The sequence below is a fragment of the Neovison vison genome, chromosome 7, assembly GCF_020171115.1.
Source record: "Neovison vison isolate M4711 chromosome 7, ASM_NN_V1, whole genome shotgun sequence".
Lineage (NCBI taxonomy): Eukaryota > Metazoa > Chordata > Mammalia > Carnivora > Mustelidae > Neogale > Neogale vison.
This window is the reverse complement of record NC_058097.1, coordinates 142,016,467-142,034,862: the sequence shown is the minus strand read 5'-3', so window position 1 is coordinate 142,034,862 and position 18,396 is coordinate 142,016,467.

Sequence of the window (18,396 nt, the reverse complement as noted above, 5' to 3'; positions counted from 1 at the left end):
GGTTAAGCTCTCAGAGTCATGGCCTCGAGCCCCATGTGGGGCTGCACACTCAGGATAGAGTCTATTTAGGATTCTTGCTCCCTCTCCCCTCCTTCCCCCACTCTCATGCATGTACGCACATGCACACTCTCTTTTTTCCTCTCTCCCTCAAATAAATGAAGTAAAACAAAAATATTTTTGTCTTCATTTTGTCTTCATTGTTTCCTAGTAGTTTCAGTATCTGATTTTTATTCTGGTCCTCATATGCCATTAGGTACCATAATTTCTTTATATTTATTTTCAAATTTCCCCGTTTTGAAAATGTCTTATTTTTATGTATTACTATTTATTTAATAAATATTTATGAAACATGTACTTTATGGTAGGCACTGAGATTAGTATTTGTTCTTTTATATGTATATAAAAGATATACCTAAATACTATATATCTTCATATATTTCTAGTCCTCACAACAACCTAACAAGAACAAGAAGCAACGTGTTTCCAAGTTTATACACTAGGGAGACAGTGAGACTGTTCAGGAAAAGGATCAGAGAAGAAAATCAAGGAAAATAAGAGACATATCCCTGGTGACAGAGAGAGATTTTCTGATCCAGAAACATGTTTACCTCTGTTAAAAACATTTTCTTGTGAAAAAAAAAAAAAAAAGTTTCCACACATCAATACTAAATGCCACGAATCTCCATCCAGTGTCAATTTCAACCCTAATTAATGAGCATACAAACATGAACCAAGCACAGAGCCTGCTCTCAGGAGGCTTGTGGTCTCCTGGAACTGTGGGCATTGGTATGCATGTGCACGACTCCAATACTGAAAAACACATACTGCAGTTACACTGAATAAAGCATCTATAGAATTCTTAGAATTTTACAGGATATGCTATCACTGTTATTATTTACCATTCTTCCATTCGCTTTCAAAGTTTTCTTGATATTGGCAGAATGTAAATGGTCACCATAGTTTTTCTAAAACTATGACACTTGTACCACAGCATCTAACCCAACATCCAGATAGCTAAAAATGCCAATGTCAGGAACATTTTGATAAATTTGTTTAATTTTTTAATAGATTACTGTTATCAAAATAAACACAGTTTCATATTAATATAATTTTTATTTTAAAGAATGAGAATCAAAATAAAACAAAAGAAAAAAGTTTCAAAATCTTTTTCTAAGAATTTCTACATGAAGTTTAAGTAAAAGTTCAAAGTTTAAGCTCTTAAGAGAAATGGAAGTCCTATCATTATCAATTTTTCCTGTCACATGTAACTTCAATACCACTACCGTACGTGCTTTATATGCTTTATAAATCTCCTACTCTTCTACTAACACAAAATGCTTTTACATTTGCCTACCTTTACAAAAAATTTTTTTTCATATTATTCCATGTTACTATCTTGTGTTAACTTCTATTATGAGACTTCTTATCCAGGTTTTGGATTACTGATTTATGTAACTATCTCCCCCCCCCCCCAATACAATGAGTACCTATGAGAAAGAGACTCTCTTACAGAGCTCTGAATGCTACAGCATGACACTATTAAATAAAACAGAGAATTATGAGAAGAATTAAGAGGAACAGGGGCACCTGGGTGGCTCAGCGGGTTACGGTGCTGCCTTTGGCTCAGGTCATGATCTCAGAGTCCTGGGATCAAACCCCCCGCATTGGGCTCTCTGCTCAGCAGGGAGCCTGCTTCCTCCTCTCTCTTTGCCTGCCTCTCTGCCTGCTTGTGATCTCTCTCTGTCAAATAAATAAATAAAATCTTAAAAAAAAAAAAAAAGAGGAACAAAGCTTGGTCAAGCTACAAACCTTAATCATGGTTTTCTGAATTTCCCCACCCCCCATTCTCCCTTTTCTGTCTCAGATTCACCTTTCAGAAATTGTAATATTAAATATCCAAGGTTTAAAAATCTTTATTATGTTCTCACACAGAATTCATTATAGATTGCCTTTATTACTGCATATAATTTGTAATTTATAAATTTGTAATTTATAAACATATTAGGAAACACATTTCTTTTTTTTAAAAAAAAAAAAGATTATTTGAGAGAGAGAGAGAGAGAGAGATTGAGTGGGGAAGAGGGGTAAAGGGGAGGGTGACAGAGGGAGAAACTCTCTCAAGCCGACTCTGTATTGAGCACAGATTCCAATATGGGGCTTGATTCCATGACCTGAGATTATGACCCTAGTGGAAACCAAGAGTTGGACAACCAACTGCCTGAGCCACCCAGGCATCCTTAGGAAATACATTTCTTAACAATTGGCATGTTGTCTTCTTAGGCAAATTTTACTTTGAAAAATTTTAAATTTGCTGAAAAGTTACAAAGACTGGTATACTGCTTTTTATTTTTTTTGTCTTTATATCTACTATGCTACTTAACACAATGCCTTAGGTGCTCAACAAATATTTTCTATTCATACATTAATTTTATATTAATGTGATTAATATAAAGACTCAGTGATTCTGTTAGGTGGTTCAGTTCTAAATCCTTTCATGCAGAAAGGATTTAGAATTGTGTTTATATAGTTTCCCTGCTTAATGATATCTTTTTTATTATTATTGTGATCATTATTATTAATTATAATTCTACGAAATACTCATATCCATTCTGCTTTTATAGGAAGGACATAGAAAATAGAAAAGAAACAGAATCAGCCCCATAATATTGGCTTTGGTTTGTTATGGATGTCTGGGTCAGAAACTCATAGTAGGAGGGAGGATATTATTGGTTTTGGGTAGATGGAAGTTATTTATCAGAAATAAAAAGATCATCTGAGAAATAAGAATGATACAATAGTAAATTTAGAATGGGCTCTATATATTATTCAGTCCACCTCTCATGCTTTACTTAATAAAGAAATCGATTTAGACATGATCAGTAATTTATAAAAAGGACAATGAAGGCAATAAGTAGCAGTGTTGGAAATAAACCATGACCTCAGATTCTAAGTCCAAAACTTTTTCTCCTATACTAAAATGAGCAGTATATTGCTAACCATGTAGGGAGTTCTTTACAGACTGTTCTTATGATGAGAATGTGGACATCATCTCTTAAATGCACCACTGAATGTTATGAGAATCAGCCACAGAGAGTGGCAACATCATGCCCTACTACGGGTCTAGGTTTTCATGCTTGATATTCCTAGATTTGAATTCTGCCTGTCACTTTTTTTAGTGATGTGATAATCACAAAACTAATCTAACGAAGTCTTAGTTTTCCAAGGAATATATAATAGAAATGTAATTTCTATTCTATTAGAACAGATATTAGATATCTTCTATTATCTAATAGGTATTATATCTAATATCTAATAGATATTAGAATTATATTCTATTAATATTTCTATTAGTATTTCCAAGGAATATATAATAGAAATATATAATAGAAATACAACAGAAATTGTATTGAGGAACAAAAAGTTTGTTTGAGGAACAAACTAAGTCTTTATTTAAAATATCTTCTTTAGGGGTGCCTGGGTGGCTCAGTGGGTTAGCCCCCGCCTTTGGCTCAGGTCATGATCTCAGGGCCTGGGATCCAGCCCTGCATGGGGTTCTCTGCTCCATGGGGAACCTGCTTCCTCCCCCTGCCCTTGCCTATCTCTCTGCCTACTTGTGATCTCTCTCTGTCAAATAAATCAATAAAATCTCTAAAAAAAAATAAAATAAAGAAAATAAAATATCTTCTTTAGAGCCTGGCTCTAAATGGGTGACTAATAAGTATTATTTTGTCTCTCTACCACTCTTGTAGAGAGGGACACTTTTTCTAGGAGACAGGAAAGTGTTAGAAAAGGGCCTGGATGTTGGAGTCTGAGTATGTACTAATCCCAACTCTTCCAATGCTGTATATATAACCAGTGCCTCCGACATTTGAGTTCATCAATTTGTAAGCAGGGATGATACCTGTTTCATGTGATGTTATGAAAATTGAATGCCTGGCACACAGTAGGTATACACTAATTGCTTTATAATTTTCTTATTTCCTTTATTAGCTACTGAGAATAAAGACAATGCAACAGAAAATGTCTGTCTATAGCTTTCCACACTTGTTTCTAAGAAAAAAAAAACTACAATTAAAAAGTCCTAATAAAAATATTCACCAGAAAAATATTTTATAAGCAATGTAGGCAAATCTCTTAGAATGTAACAGCAATGACTATTATTCTCATTTGTATAAATATAAATAATAATGAGGAGAAAGAACATAACAATAGCTAATGCTGTAGTAGATGCTTTATATATTATCTTAAATTCTCACAATAACTCTCTGTATTATTATCCTCATATCATAGTGGAGGAAACAAGGTTTCTAGAGAAGTTAAATTATAACATGCTCAGGTTGAGGCATTTAGTAAAGTATGGACTTCAGATACAGTTGCCATCAAGAACCCTTCTCTTTCCAAAAATTTTGTAACTCTGACATCTAATTTCTGAAATACTATTTTCCTGTAAAGAAGATAGATATAATTTTAAAAAATTAGAAGTCTAGGAAAATTAAGAATATGAAAAGAGCAACACCATACCCAATTATTCCTTCCCAAATTACTGGCTTGCTATTCAACAGACAATAACATGAACAAATACCTATACACCCATAGTTGATCATTTTGGTTGACTTCAGTAGAAATTAAAATAAACCATGTGCAACCTCTCCTCTCCTGGACACTAGTCTTGTAATTAATGTCCCTACTTTTTCTTCCAGAACTAATTAAATTTTGTTAATTAGAAATTGAAATCAAAGTGGTAATGTGAAAATAATATGTTTATACTATCAGAGAATTTATAAACATCAGATCAATGATTACATTACGCATGAACTAAAAATTGTGGATATTTTCTGCAGGTGGAAGTTTTGCATAGAAAATATTAATTTTCCTTCACAGTTTTTGACAAAATCAAACCTACTTTCATGTCCTCTGCATCTGAGAAACTGCTCTACCCTCTATACACATCCCTTCTGTGCAATTTGGAAACATGGCATGGACACCATGATGGACAGCATTGTGGAAGTTGAGCCTTAAGGCTGAGTTTCAGTCTAAGGTCCAACTCTTATTAATTATGCAAACTTCAGAAAAATACCATTCCCATCCTCACACTATTCCTCATCGGTAAAATGAGGATAGTGTTTCAGTCCTACTTTTAGATCCATTGGAAGATCTCAATGAGAAAATGTATTTGAGAATACTTGCTTGCAAATCGCAAAGGCCCTGATATTCAGGGTATGCAAGTTCATTTGGACTAAACTTTACCATTGTTGCAAGTACTTATGACCTACTCTTTCAAGTCTGCCCTTCCTGAAAGACATTCTTTCTTTCTTTGTTTTCCTTTTAGTGTTGAATGCTCTCCTCTCTGGAGTTCTTGCCTCCCTCCCTGCCTCACTCTCTACCTCTCCTTCCTCCCTTCTTTTTTTTGTCTTCTACATAAATAGCCTTTCATATAACCTGTTTTTTACATTTTTATTTATTTATTTTTTTTAGAGTCTGGGAGGGGCAGAGGGTGAAGGAGAGAGAGAATTTCAAGCAGCTTCTTAAACAGCATGAAGCCTGCCATGGGGACTCAATCTCACAACCCTAAGCCAAAATCAAGAGTCAGACCTTAACCCAATTAGCCACCCAGGAGCCTCACGTCTTTTCTAATTATAATCATAACAACAACAGCAGCAACACTGATGGTAAGTGTAATACCTAGTATTTCCTAAATACTCATTATGTGTCAGCCATTGTTCAAAGCACTTTGCATGCCTTATTTCAATCAATATTCACTATATCCTCATAAAGATAATATTACCACACACAGAATCGAGACTCTCCCCTTTATCCATCTTATCCCTTGCTTGTGGGTTTTTCTCAGAGTAATTCTCCCTCTATCCCCCTTTACTCTTCCTCCTATCTCTTTCTTCCGTGCCATCTCCTGCTGCACCATCATTAAATCTGCTTCTCCTAATTACACATTACTTTCATGCTACTATACCAGTTCCACAGACCACAGTAACCCTGTTGTTCTATAACTGACTTCATTCCTGATTTCTGCTGATTAGAAGCTGTAAAAAAATAATTTTTTTAGGGAGATCACCATTATGGATGGAGTGAAATCACTTCCTACATTCCTCTATAAGATCTGCTCTCCCAGTGGGAGAACCCAAGGATCGCAAGTTTTTGATGTAAATTCCTTGTGGCATTTTAATATTTTTTCTAATGGTAGGAAAAAGATTTGAATCAGATTCATCACTTTGTTTCCACCAACACCATCATGAAACAAAAACTGTCGTGTACACACCGTTTGGTAATTTAAATTGTATTTCTTCATGTAGGCTCATTGTGGTCTGATTTAGCCAATTTGGAAATCCATATAAGCAGCCTTTTTCCCATATAATCATGCATTTATGTGTTTTAATTCATGTCGACTGGGAATGCTAAGGGGAAATGTGATCCTACTTGCGAGGTTGATCTACTACTGCATTTGGTGAGAGGTAGGGGAAAAAAAAAAAAGGAAACGAATATTGATTGTGTTTGCTTTGCTCCAGGCAAAGTCCTAGATACTTTACATACAGCTCAATATCAGAAAGCTTACTTTTCATTGTGCTTCTTGAGTCAGGGTTAGTGTGGTTTACTAACTTGCTCGTGGGCCAAGGGTACAGCCAGAATTAGAGCACATGCCTTTGATTTTTCAAGGCCAACATGCTTTTTGCTATACTTAGCAGCTTCACTTCCTTCTGGAAATGAAGGTTATGTTGTAGACATACAAAGTCATGTTCTTGTCATTTGCAGACAATTCCTGGGTTTTCTTGGGCCTTTTTGAACATAGTTGAGACTCTTGGGACCTTAGTTCCTTGTGATTTAGGAAACCAGAAAGATAATTTCTTAAATTGTATCTTAGCTATTCCAAAGTTAATATAATTTCAGTTTTTTTTCTGAGTTTTAATCAGAGAATGATTTTAGCCCCTGAGAAAAATCTGATTCAATAATAAGTCAAAATGGTAATAAAATGTAATTTCACTGTTTTAGATATGAAAGACATTAATGGGACTTTTTGATCGATCCAGGCCTTTTCTCAAAATTTGGGTACTGTGAAAACTTTCCTTAAATCAATTGAGCCATTTATTTCCTGGTGTTCTCATCTTTCTCTTGCACTTGATGATTCTGCCTGTCTTGAATAACTGCAGATTGCAAATCATTTTAATGTTTATTTCTCCAATTGACTTTCCTCTCAGATGTGAATAATTTATCTACATTTCTTTCTGTGAGTCTTAAGTCCCAAATTCTATTGTATGAAATGCTAATGTAATCTAGATGATTTTTGTGCAAAAAGAGGGGAGAATAAAGTCAACTAGTCTTTAAAAATATATACTGCCTTCATTTAATTTTATATGGAAAAGAGAAAGACAAATTAGTTAATTGGTCCACAGGTAATATAACTTTAAATTTTTAATTTTTTTGAGTTCCCATCAGAGAATGATTTTAGGGTTTTTTGTTTATATTTGTTTATTAAATACTACCTATTAAACTTTTATAGCTGGAGGGCTCAGTTGATTAAGGATCTTCCTTTTGGCTCAGGTCATGATCCTGGGTCCTGGGATCCAGCCCAGCATTATATTCTCTGCTCCTGGGGAGCCTGCTTCTCCCTCTCTCTCTGCCTGCAACTCCTCCAGCTTGTACTTTCTCCCTCTAATACATGAATAAAATCTTAAAAACAACAACAGTGACAACAACAACAACAACAAAACTTCTACAGCAAAATGTTTATATTTATGTTATGTTATGGACTGTAAATATAAACAAAAATTACTTTTACATTATAGACAAAATGACACCTTTCCAAAATATCAGAATGGTAATATCATGAAATAAAATAGTTGAGTTAGAAAATATTTGAAGACACAAAGATAATAATGAAGTATAGCTTGGCTTAATAAAAGTTTATAGACAACCGATATGTTATTCATTTTTTCTTTGAAATAGTTCCCAAAATTCTGGTGTTTCTGCATATTTTGAAAGGAATCTTACTTGTAGACATCAAGATTTGGGGACTGTCAGAAAGAAAGAGTACCTACCAGTATTAGAGGGAAATGATTTATTTCTAAATGGTTGCATACCATATCTTACAAAGGGATCTTCCCAAGGCCTAATGATTCTTTCTTGACAACTGATGAAGCAGAGGCATTTGGGAGGGAGGGGGAGCCTAGAGTAACTGGACATTAGCAAGACCATTGAAGTAGCCTCTTTTGACCTGACCTCTTTGCCTCTGTAGAAGAGGCAAAGACATGCATGGAGCAGAATCTAAAATGATGTCTGATTAGGAATAGATTGAATAATTAAATAAATTTTTATTAGCTAATCAGTGTCCTCTAAAGTAAGTTTTCTAGTGATGTAGCCCAAAACTTTGCCAATGGACCTCCTTTCCTCATTTAAAAGTCATATATATGGCTTAATAATTATACCAAAAGAAAACATAACAAACTGGTTGGTTGTTAGGAAGCTAGATTAAGCCAAGAATATGTAGGACAGGTATACTAAAAAGAGCTAACAGGTACTGAGCACTGTACTTTGAGCTTTGTATCATCTTTCTTAATATTTACAATAACCCTATAAAATAGGTGACATTATAACTTTATTTTACATCCAGGGAAACTGAATATAGAATACAGACATATTCTTCAACACCTAACTCAAAAAGAAATAGGATTCAAGTCATGGGCTTCCATTCTTCACAGCATATTATTTTAGTGCCTGACCTCAGTATTACCTCCACTTTCAACATCACGGTATGGTGAAAACAAGAAAAGAGACTATAGGTTGAATCTAGCAAGTTTCAATTATTAAAAATAAATATCTTCCAGACATGTCTAAAATTATTCTCTATCTGCAATGACCTTCCTTTCTATGATCTACCTTTGAAATTTCCACTGATCTTCCTAGACCTGACTGAAAAGTCACCTGCTTGCTCTATGAAGTCCTGACAACCTTCCAAATAGGTGATAATTTTTTCCCCTTATATTCTGTAATGACTTAGACACTCTTATTTTTTGTAACTTTCTTGCCTTAATGATTACAATAAGTTAAATATATTGATTTATGAATTTCTTGTTTTAGTCTAATGAACCTTGAGCCTTTCAGGGAAAGTACCAAGTCTGATTTATCTTTAATTTTCATAGACTATGAAACATAATAGACATTCAACAAATACTTGAGTGAAAATATGAAAACACATAGAGAACTAAAATGATCAATTTACAAAAAGATGCAAAATTTATCTATGTGACTTGGGTATTTAATGTGTTTAAATCTACTAAGAAGAAGTATCTTCAGAGAAGGAGATTTCTAGGTGTTATATTATATAAAAATTAATATTAAAGTGCATAACTTCTTTTTCAATGTATCCATTGGATATTCTCCATTTACATCTGCTTTCAAATCATGTAAATTTATCACAATCCTTATTGCCTCCATGACTTTGATGGAAATGCCATCTCTGCCTAAAATGACCCACCTCTCTTTTCTTCTACTCATGCTAACAAAACTTTATATTCTTTAAGCAGTTATATTATATTTTCTTTATATTCTTCAAGCAGCTTCTCTTAATACTACCTAAGCCCAGTTTGTCTTTCCGAGTTTAGGTGTCAGTTTTTATAGGAGTATTCTGGGAGTGACAGCTGCCTGTCATCTGGACCTCTGGTTGTTGTGGGAAGCTGAGTTCAGTATTACTGAAATCCTGTGAAAAGTGAGGGAGATTTCAGGGAGTCCAGCTACTACTTGTCCAGGAATCCAAGAGGTTGAAATATATAGGGTCAATTTTGAATGATCTTACAGTTGTATCAGACCACAATACCCGAGTGATTGTGGCACATATAAATCAATGCATAAATTAGTTTCTGAATGGGTATTTTCTTTACAGGAAGTAATATTCATTGGGTAAAATAATGTGCATAACCTGTACTGTGACCTACAACTCGATTTTCCAAAAGCACAAATAACATTTTATTCCCTTGTTAACTCTGTTTCCTGTTCCCTGAGTGTCCAATGCCAAACGTCTTAATGTGGTCTTGCCTTAGTTTCAAGTTTCAGATTCTTGTTTCCTTCCTATGTTCTGGGCTTCAATTAATATTCTGAAGAAAATGCTACCAATTCCATGAATAAGTCATGGTTCATTAGGGCTCATGTTCTTCCTTCTATCTGGACTTCCCTTAGCCTCTCTCCTATAGCTAGAAGACCGCATCTCAAGACTCAGCTCAGAGCGCAACATCTTAATGAAGTCTTTAACCTCTTCTGTGAGCCCTACAGCGTCTGGTATTAGAAACTTCTGCTAAAGTGTCACTGTAGTGATTGTGATTTGTTTTCTCTCCAAACTGTTAGCTCTGGAGAATGAAAAACTTCTCTTAGATTTCCAGATATCCCTAGCTCCTACCACGTTATTCAGATTTTAGTACTTTTTTTGTTGAGTGATTATTAACAACAACAAAATCGAACAGAAGATAAATGAAATAATAAAATTGCTTCTTTATGGCCACCTATAAAGCTGATAATTTAAAATTCTTAAGATAGTTTCAGACACTGAAATACAATATTATAATGTGGAGATTTGTGTCTTAAATTATAGCAAAGTCATGCCAGGCTATTTTATTAAAGGTTCATTCTGGGTATTAAGCAGAGAATGTCCAATTCAGAATATCTCAGATTAAATCTCATGGAAGGCTTACTTCAAAAGCGTAATGCACATACTAGGATGCATTTGCTCAGTCATTTGTATTACAACCTATTGCTAATTAAACAGAAATGCCTGTATGTGCCTAATCATGGAGATAGTAGTAATTGTTATAGGAAGTCCAGATAGTTAAGATGAGATTCAGTCTTAGGGAAATAGGTTTGTACTTTCAGTGCTATCAACTGAGCTAAAGGTAACTAATTTCTGTCTAGTGAAATGACTTATAAAAGGTAATAGACAAGTTCCACTCTTTTCATGTATCTGAGCCTTAAGAAAGGATTCCCATCATGTAAATTGGTTTTAGATAAATATCTAAACCCAGAGTTTCAAAACTAAACAAAAAGTCCAAATAATAGCTCTAAATGAAGATTTATGTTTCCCTTCTGTAGTTTTATAATAGTGTTAGAATTGCCACGTTAATCACTTAAAAGCTAGACATTAAAACCAAGACCTAATTACAGGAGCTGAAAAAACAGGATAAGTGTGTGGAAGGAGAAAATGAAGAAAGGGATAGAAGGTGTTAGAAAGAAAGAGAGATAAAATAAATAAAACTTCTTCAACAGATATTTACTCCCAAACACTGCTATTAGTTTCAGAAAGCTGGACAATTTAGGGTAGTAGGAAGAACAGTAGCTTAAATCATGGCTCTCTCCCTTAGTAGCTGTGACCATAAGTGAATTACTCAGCTACTTTAGCTTCCAATTACTCATGCACAATTTTAGATTGATAATGATATCACTTTGGGGTGCAAATACATGTAAAGCACTTAGAAAATGGACTTTTTAATAAATCAGATTTTTAAAAAAATCCCATTTTAAGGAAAATCTGATCCCATTACTCATTTGCTAAAAGCCCTTTTCTGGTTTTCCATTATGTGCAAAAACAAATCCAAACTCATACGTGGCTCTCTGGTTTCCTCAGGCTCTTCTGTTGTTATGTCTCTAGCCTTACCCTATGTCTCTTTACACTTAGCCCCTTGTGTTTCACACTGACCTACATTTAGTCAGTTAAACAGATGATTTCAGAATCTCATATTTTCTGCCATAGACATTTCCTCTGTCAGTAAATTCCATACAACCTTTCTTAGTCTTCAGGTCCTTTACTTAATGTTACCTCCACAGAGAGCCTTCCCTGGTCACCCAGCTTAGATGAGATGTGTCCTAAATACATATAAATTCATAATTCTCTATGATTGCATGTCAATTCTTTCCATTATTGTGCTTTCAAAACTTTAATTACATTTGTTTACTTGTGTATTATCTGTCTCCCTAGCTACATTTTTAATCACCTTCTTAATAGAGACTGAGCTTGCTTCTCTAAGTGCCCAAGAAATGTTTTTTGCATGAAGGAAAAGGAAGAGAGATGAGAGAGAGGTACAGTAATATTTTCCTCAATGCTCTCCAGAGAAGTAGAACAGTTTTCAGATTACAAATTAGTCATAGGAGTAGTATATAACCACGAAAGAACATATACTGGCTGTATGAATTTTGAGCGATTAGAGCAAAAAACAGAGTAATTTCCTTTTAGTACAGAGAAGTAAAAATTAGATGAAGAACTCATCTAATACATTTAATATGTACTGTAGTACATATTTAAAAAAAACATAATAAATAAAATAACAGACACCAAACAGTACCAAAGCCAGGAAAATATTCTTACATAAACTTTGATAAGACTTTCACAAACTTCACAGTAAAAAATAGGAATTGAATCTGTAGCAGAACTCCACTATGTGCTACTTGCAGATTTTGGCCATTTAAGGAGAACTAGCTAACTTGGTTGTGCATGCTATTATGTAAGGCAAAAAAATCTCAATTGCTTCTTATACATCATTGGTGGGAATACAAAAGTTATAGTCTTTTCAGAAACTGTTATTTATTGATAACCACAAAACACACATGCCACTTAGCCTAACAATTCCACCTCTGGGACTTTGTGCTTAAATAACAATACAAAATACTAAATGAGCTTTATACACAAAGATGTTTATTACAACATGGTTTACAGTAATGCAGTAGACTACTTATTCTAAAGGTATTGACCTAATAATGATTATGAAGCAAATACAATTCTGTTTCCAACAAGTTTGTAATGTTATAGAAAAACACATGTCATATTTTTAGTGAAACAAAATGAATTTAAATATTTACAATGATAAGTTCTATTTATTTCTTTTTGGAATTTTAGCAAATTTTTGAAAATGAGCCTGTATTTTTATATCAGAGTTCAGCCACATAAGCAGAACTAGTACTATATATATGTGGCATATATTTAAAATTCTCTATTTAAAACCTAAAGCCCTTAGGATAGGTTGCAAGGAGGGAAGACAGAGCAGACTAGTATCCCAGAGGCATGAACTGAATCTTGTTGTTAACAGGCAGGCAGGCAGGAAGAGTCAGGGGGAAGGGAGGGAAATTGCAGATACAGCTTCTGTTTGAGGTCTATCAACTCAGGGAAGGCCTATGAACTCTTCAAAGAGCTTCCAATGGATTAAATGAGGCCCACCCCAGATACTCTCTCTTTTGATAACTTAAACGGTATTGATTTAGGATTTTAATTATATCTTTAGATCCCCTCACAGCAGTACCTAAGTTAGTATTTGGTTGAATAACTGGAGAAGCTATGTGTTGGGTACAAAATGTGACTGCCTCCCTTCCATCTTCTATCTCTCTTGGAAAAATATCACTGTAACCAACTCAAACTGGAATTGTGCTAGAAAAAGAATGCTGGAAACTGTATTTCAGAGCAACCAAGTTGACACTTCAGAAAGCTATCACATTCCCTTTATAAAAGGAAAAAAGGAAAACAAACTGATTAAAATGTTAATATCTATAATAGTAAGAGAAATTAAAAAGAAGACACGAGTTACTGGGACCTACGATGTGCCAGTTATTTGACATGTACAATGTCACTTATCCAATATTATAAAATATTTATAACTATTTTGTCTGATTCATCAATTCGAAGGAAAGTTATGCAAGAGAGGAACGTGCTCAGTGTTGTCTGTATTTCCAGTGTTCAGAAGGGGATCTGGCACTTAATAAACACTTGCTAAATAAATAAGCAAACCAACCAATGAACAAATAAGTGTTCACATCAAGAATATTAAGGAATTTATTTTCATTTTATAAATAAGAAAATAAAAATTTAAATAGCCTTCCCTGGGTATGGAACAAAATGTTAGAAATTGGTTGCAAATATCTAAGACTTTTGGTTCTAGAATCTGAGTTCTTTGTATCACACCACTCTACCTACTAAATGTATTGTATTCTTTCATAAAGTCTCTTTATGAACTGTAAGATGTCATCCAAATCAAGGAGTCATCATTCATTGTATTTTCTGAGATAAGAAGGACAAGGGAGAGGAGGAGAAAAGGTATGTGCGGCTATACTTTCACCCATAGAGGAAACACTAGAAAAGTAGAGATCAGATTGAGGGCTGTGGCAGGTGAGGTCAGTGGAAGGCCATTTGGTCTGAAAGAGCCCCCATGGAGTGAGCCAGGCTCTAAGACAGACAAGATCAATGTGAAAATCAAATGCATTATCTTTGTTTACATCCCAGGTACTGGAGTGTGAGAGTCTTCGGCAAGCAAAGGAGCCAGGCTGTTAAGTGATGGATGTCCCACTTAAATGATGCTTTGCGAAGCCTTCATCATGTACTGGCAGAGGAGTCACAAGAGAATAAATGACTTTCTTTTAAGTTCCAAGAACAGGACAGAGGAGACAGACAGTGTGAATGTCACAGTCCCCATTCAATTGATTTCTCAGCCCCTGATGCTAAAGAGCAGTCTCCAGAGGAAAGAGAAGGCTCACAAATATACCAACCCAAGGAAGTTTGAATTGTCTATAATGAAATACAATGATTTTATTTCTTCTATTTACTTTTGAAGAAAATTCTTTACCCATTATGCACAAATGGAACTAAATGGCCAAAAAAGAAAAGAAGAAAAGTGATCTTTATTTATTCCATAACTCTGACACTTTTATTTTTCAAGTATTCCCTTTTAACTTTTAATACAAATGAGTTTCAGACTTAAGCTTACACAATGAAAAACACACTTGTTTCTTTCTTTTAGTTAAGCTTCCCATTAATTAAATCAAATATGTTAGAAAGGCAAATTCATAAATCACCAAATACAGCAAGAAATTATTTGGAATGCATATGTATTAGGCATTTACTCATCCTTTACTTTCTTTAAAAATGTGTTTTCTTTATGCATATAAGGACTCATTTCCCAACTTCAAAGTTTAGGGAAAAGTAAGGAGTGAGGGGAGTAGTGGCAACATTTCAACAAAATATAAAATATAAAAAGTAGTTGAAGATTTTTGAACAATCTGAAACATCTCAGGGAAACTAGAATTCAAACTACACACACAAAAGAATTATTAAAATCTTATCAGAAATCTTATCAGAAATGCATTCAGTCTACAAAATGAACCATGCCTGTCTACAAAAAAAGTCAATCATCCGTTACAAAGAGGTTAAGTTCCTAGGTAAGTAGTGGGTGAATAACTACAAAAGCTAGGGACAGAAATTTGCTTGAAATAGGACTTTTTCATTCATTCATCTTTTTGATATTTCAGTATTTATTGAGCATCTATGCTGAGCCATGTACTGTTTCAGGAGTTGGGGAGGTTAACTGGTTAGAAGACTAAGGTTGCTGGTTTCAAGTAGTTAGTACACCGAAGACTCATGTAAATAAGGACTCTCAATTCCAGCACAGATAAGCGGTATCATAAAATAATCAATGAGGTGGTGCTATGGATTCACAAGGAGAGAAACCTCAACTCTTCTCAGAATTTTATACAAGTTTTTCAGAAGAGGTGATTCCCAAGGTGAGGCTTGAACAAAACAGCAGGAGTGAGAAAGATGAAGATGGCAAAGGCAGAAATGGCTAAGCACGAACAGCAAATACACAGATAGACAGGATAAATCCTGGATCAATATTGAAAGTAAAAAATAGTTTAAGGTGATGAAGGCATATAGATGAGGAAGAAACTGGTTTCAGGTGAAGATGAGGAATGAGCAGGGACTAGATCACAAAGAAATTTGTAATCCTAGATAAAGCATTTCATTTTTATTCCAAGAGCAATGTGGAAGTCTTTTAATTATTTTAATCAGAAGAGTTGGGTTTCTCAATAGCAGTGGGATGTTGTAGTTCCACAATGTCTTGTCATCAGCTCAGATTTCAACAGGACACAGGAGGGATAGGATAAGGAACTTGCCTAAATAAACCCATCCCTCTCCCTAATTCTAGGGCTTTCCTTTCAGAACCTGCATAAAGCAGGAGTGAACTCAGATTCACCATTTGGAGAAATCCACTGCAATGACTGCTAAGAAGCCTCTCAAACACACTCTGGCATCTGTACACAAATGCAGATCTATTACCACACTTGAAAAAGAAAATTATAGACATACGTCAGTGCTCCAAAGATCCCAGTGAAGCCAGTTGCTACACCTTTACATAATTGGCTTTGGAATTCTAATCTAACAAACTCCAACTTATAAATTGTGAGCTAACAGAGACAATTCCATCAGGATATTTGTCTATATTTATACTGTACTAAGAGCCTACTCATTAACATGTGAAGCCATGTTCTCCTGACAGCATCTCTGCTATATGATTTCTGTATTGAGGTGGATATGTGAGATCTAAGTAGTCTATATCCAGAGTCCTTGAGCTGCACTATTAAATTAAGTTGTCCTTAATTCCAAACATTCTGATCCCTGACAACAACTAACTCGATCTATCCCTTTTGGCAGATGATGTTGTCTACATACTCCTTCCTCTTTATATTCAGTCTGAACCTCTATTACAGATCATTCCACATTGCATTAAAATCACCATCTCTTTTGACATTTGCTACCCCTACTGGACCACAGGCTGCTAGAGGGCAAGGGCTGCATTTCATTCAGAGTAGAGGCCCAAAAAGTGGCAATTGAGTATGTCATCAAAGAACGGGAAGAGTGGAAAATCAGGCTAAGTTGGGTGAGACCCATCAGAAGTGGCACTTTGTACCTGCTTACCCCCAGTGGTAACATGCTCTTCCTGAGGGCACTTGTCACATCTCTGGTGTCCCAAAGCTCTTTACTTCCTGTCCAACCCATTCTGCAGGTAAATTATACTCTTCACCACTATTATTCTTTCTCCTGATTGCTGGAATGACCTCTTTCTGTCCTGAGCCCATTTGTTTCTCCCTTTCTGTTCTGGCTTCATGGCTCAAGAAATCAACTAAAGTTTCAGAAGCCTTCAGGCATTTTTCTCTGATTCTATAATTTGACAACTGCAGATGATATAAACATCAGGTAAGTCATAGTGAGGGAGAAAATATATGAAAATAAAATGTCTGACAAAGTGGGATTTTCTATAATATATGAAGAGCTATACAATCGATTACTTAAAGACAAACAGCCCATAAAAGGGATGGGGTAAATGACTGAAAGAAGAGTAAATGACTGAAAGAAGAGTCACACTTAGGTTATTAAGACTTACACTCATTACTCTCTTTCTAAAACATCAGTACACAAAGATGCAAAAGAATTTATTTCTGTCTGGTTCTAGTTAATTTACAAACACAGTTTCAAATGTTATTTCTTTTAAGTTGACACTTGGCATTAGTTGGTTTTATACAGTTGCTGGGTTTAATATTCAAAATCAGCAAACAGTTATGAACAGCAAGTAATGTGGTAAAATTTTTCTGATTTAGGGCACCTGGGTGGTTCATTTGGTTGGGCAACTGCCTTCCGCTCAGGTCATGATCCTGGAGTCCTGGGATCGAGTCCCACATCGGGCTCCCTGGTCATGGGGAGTCTGCTTCTTCCTTTGACCTTCTCCCCTCTCATGCTCTCTCTCACTTACTATCTCTCTCTCAAATAAATAAATAAAATCTTTTAAAAAATTTCTGATTTAAACCCTTTCTGTTGAATTCTAATAGTAAATATTTAAGGTGATATTCTTATCCTTTCAAAGTGAGAAAATGGAAGCTAGTGGTATTTAAGTAGCTATTAAAATCAGGCTCTCCAATTCTAACAATAATTTTACTTCTCCTTCAAAAAATGGTAATAAGAGTGGCACTGGAAGATTCCTGTCTGTTTATACCAGTTTGTTTTTATGTCAGTTTGTTTCTTTCAGGGTCCCAAAGAAGGGCTCATGACACCTTGCAGTGGGGTTATGTGACCTATTTCAGTGGGCTGATGACATCTGAAGAAGTTGGTCCAAACTGCTTAAAGAGGATAAGACCTCTTTTGGGTTCAGGAATGGACCTTTCCATTGATTATGATTCATTGTCCTTTTATTTTGTGAAATCTTCACTCTACAAAATGACTAAGACTTTTTATGACCTAAACTCATTTTTTTCTCTATCTCTATATCTCTCATAAAACACTATTAGGGTATCTATAGATGTATTTATTAACTTCTAGAGGATTGGTGAAAAGATATGCCAGGTTGATGTATAGGCAAGGAGTTTATACAAGCAAGAAGCAGAAGTGTGTTAGAAGGAACATAAATTTAGGAGGAAAGTATAATTAAAGGACCATTTTTTAAGGAGTTCTTAACATGTGTCAGGTACTTTAAATGCATTATCTTATTCTCACAGTATATTGAGTATCTCTACCTTATACTCTGGCAAATAATCTTGAGCCAAATAGCTCACTGGTTCATGGAATGAAGCCATTCATATCCCATCAAATATTTTCAG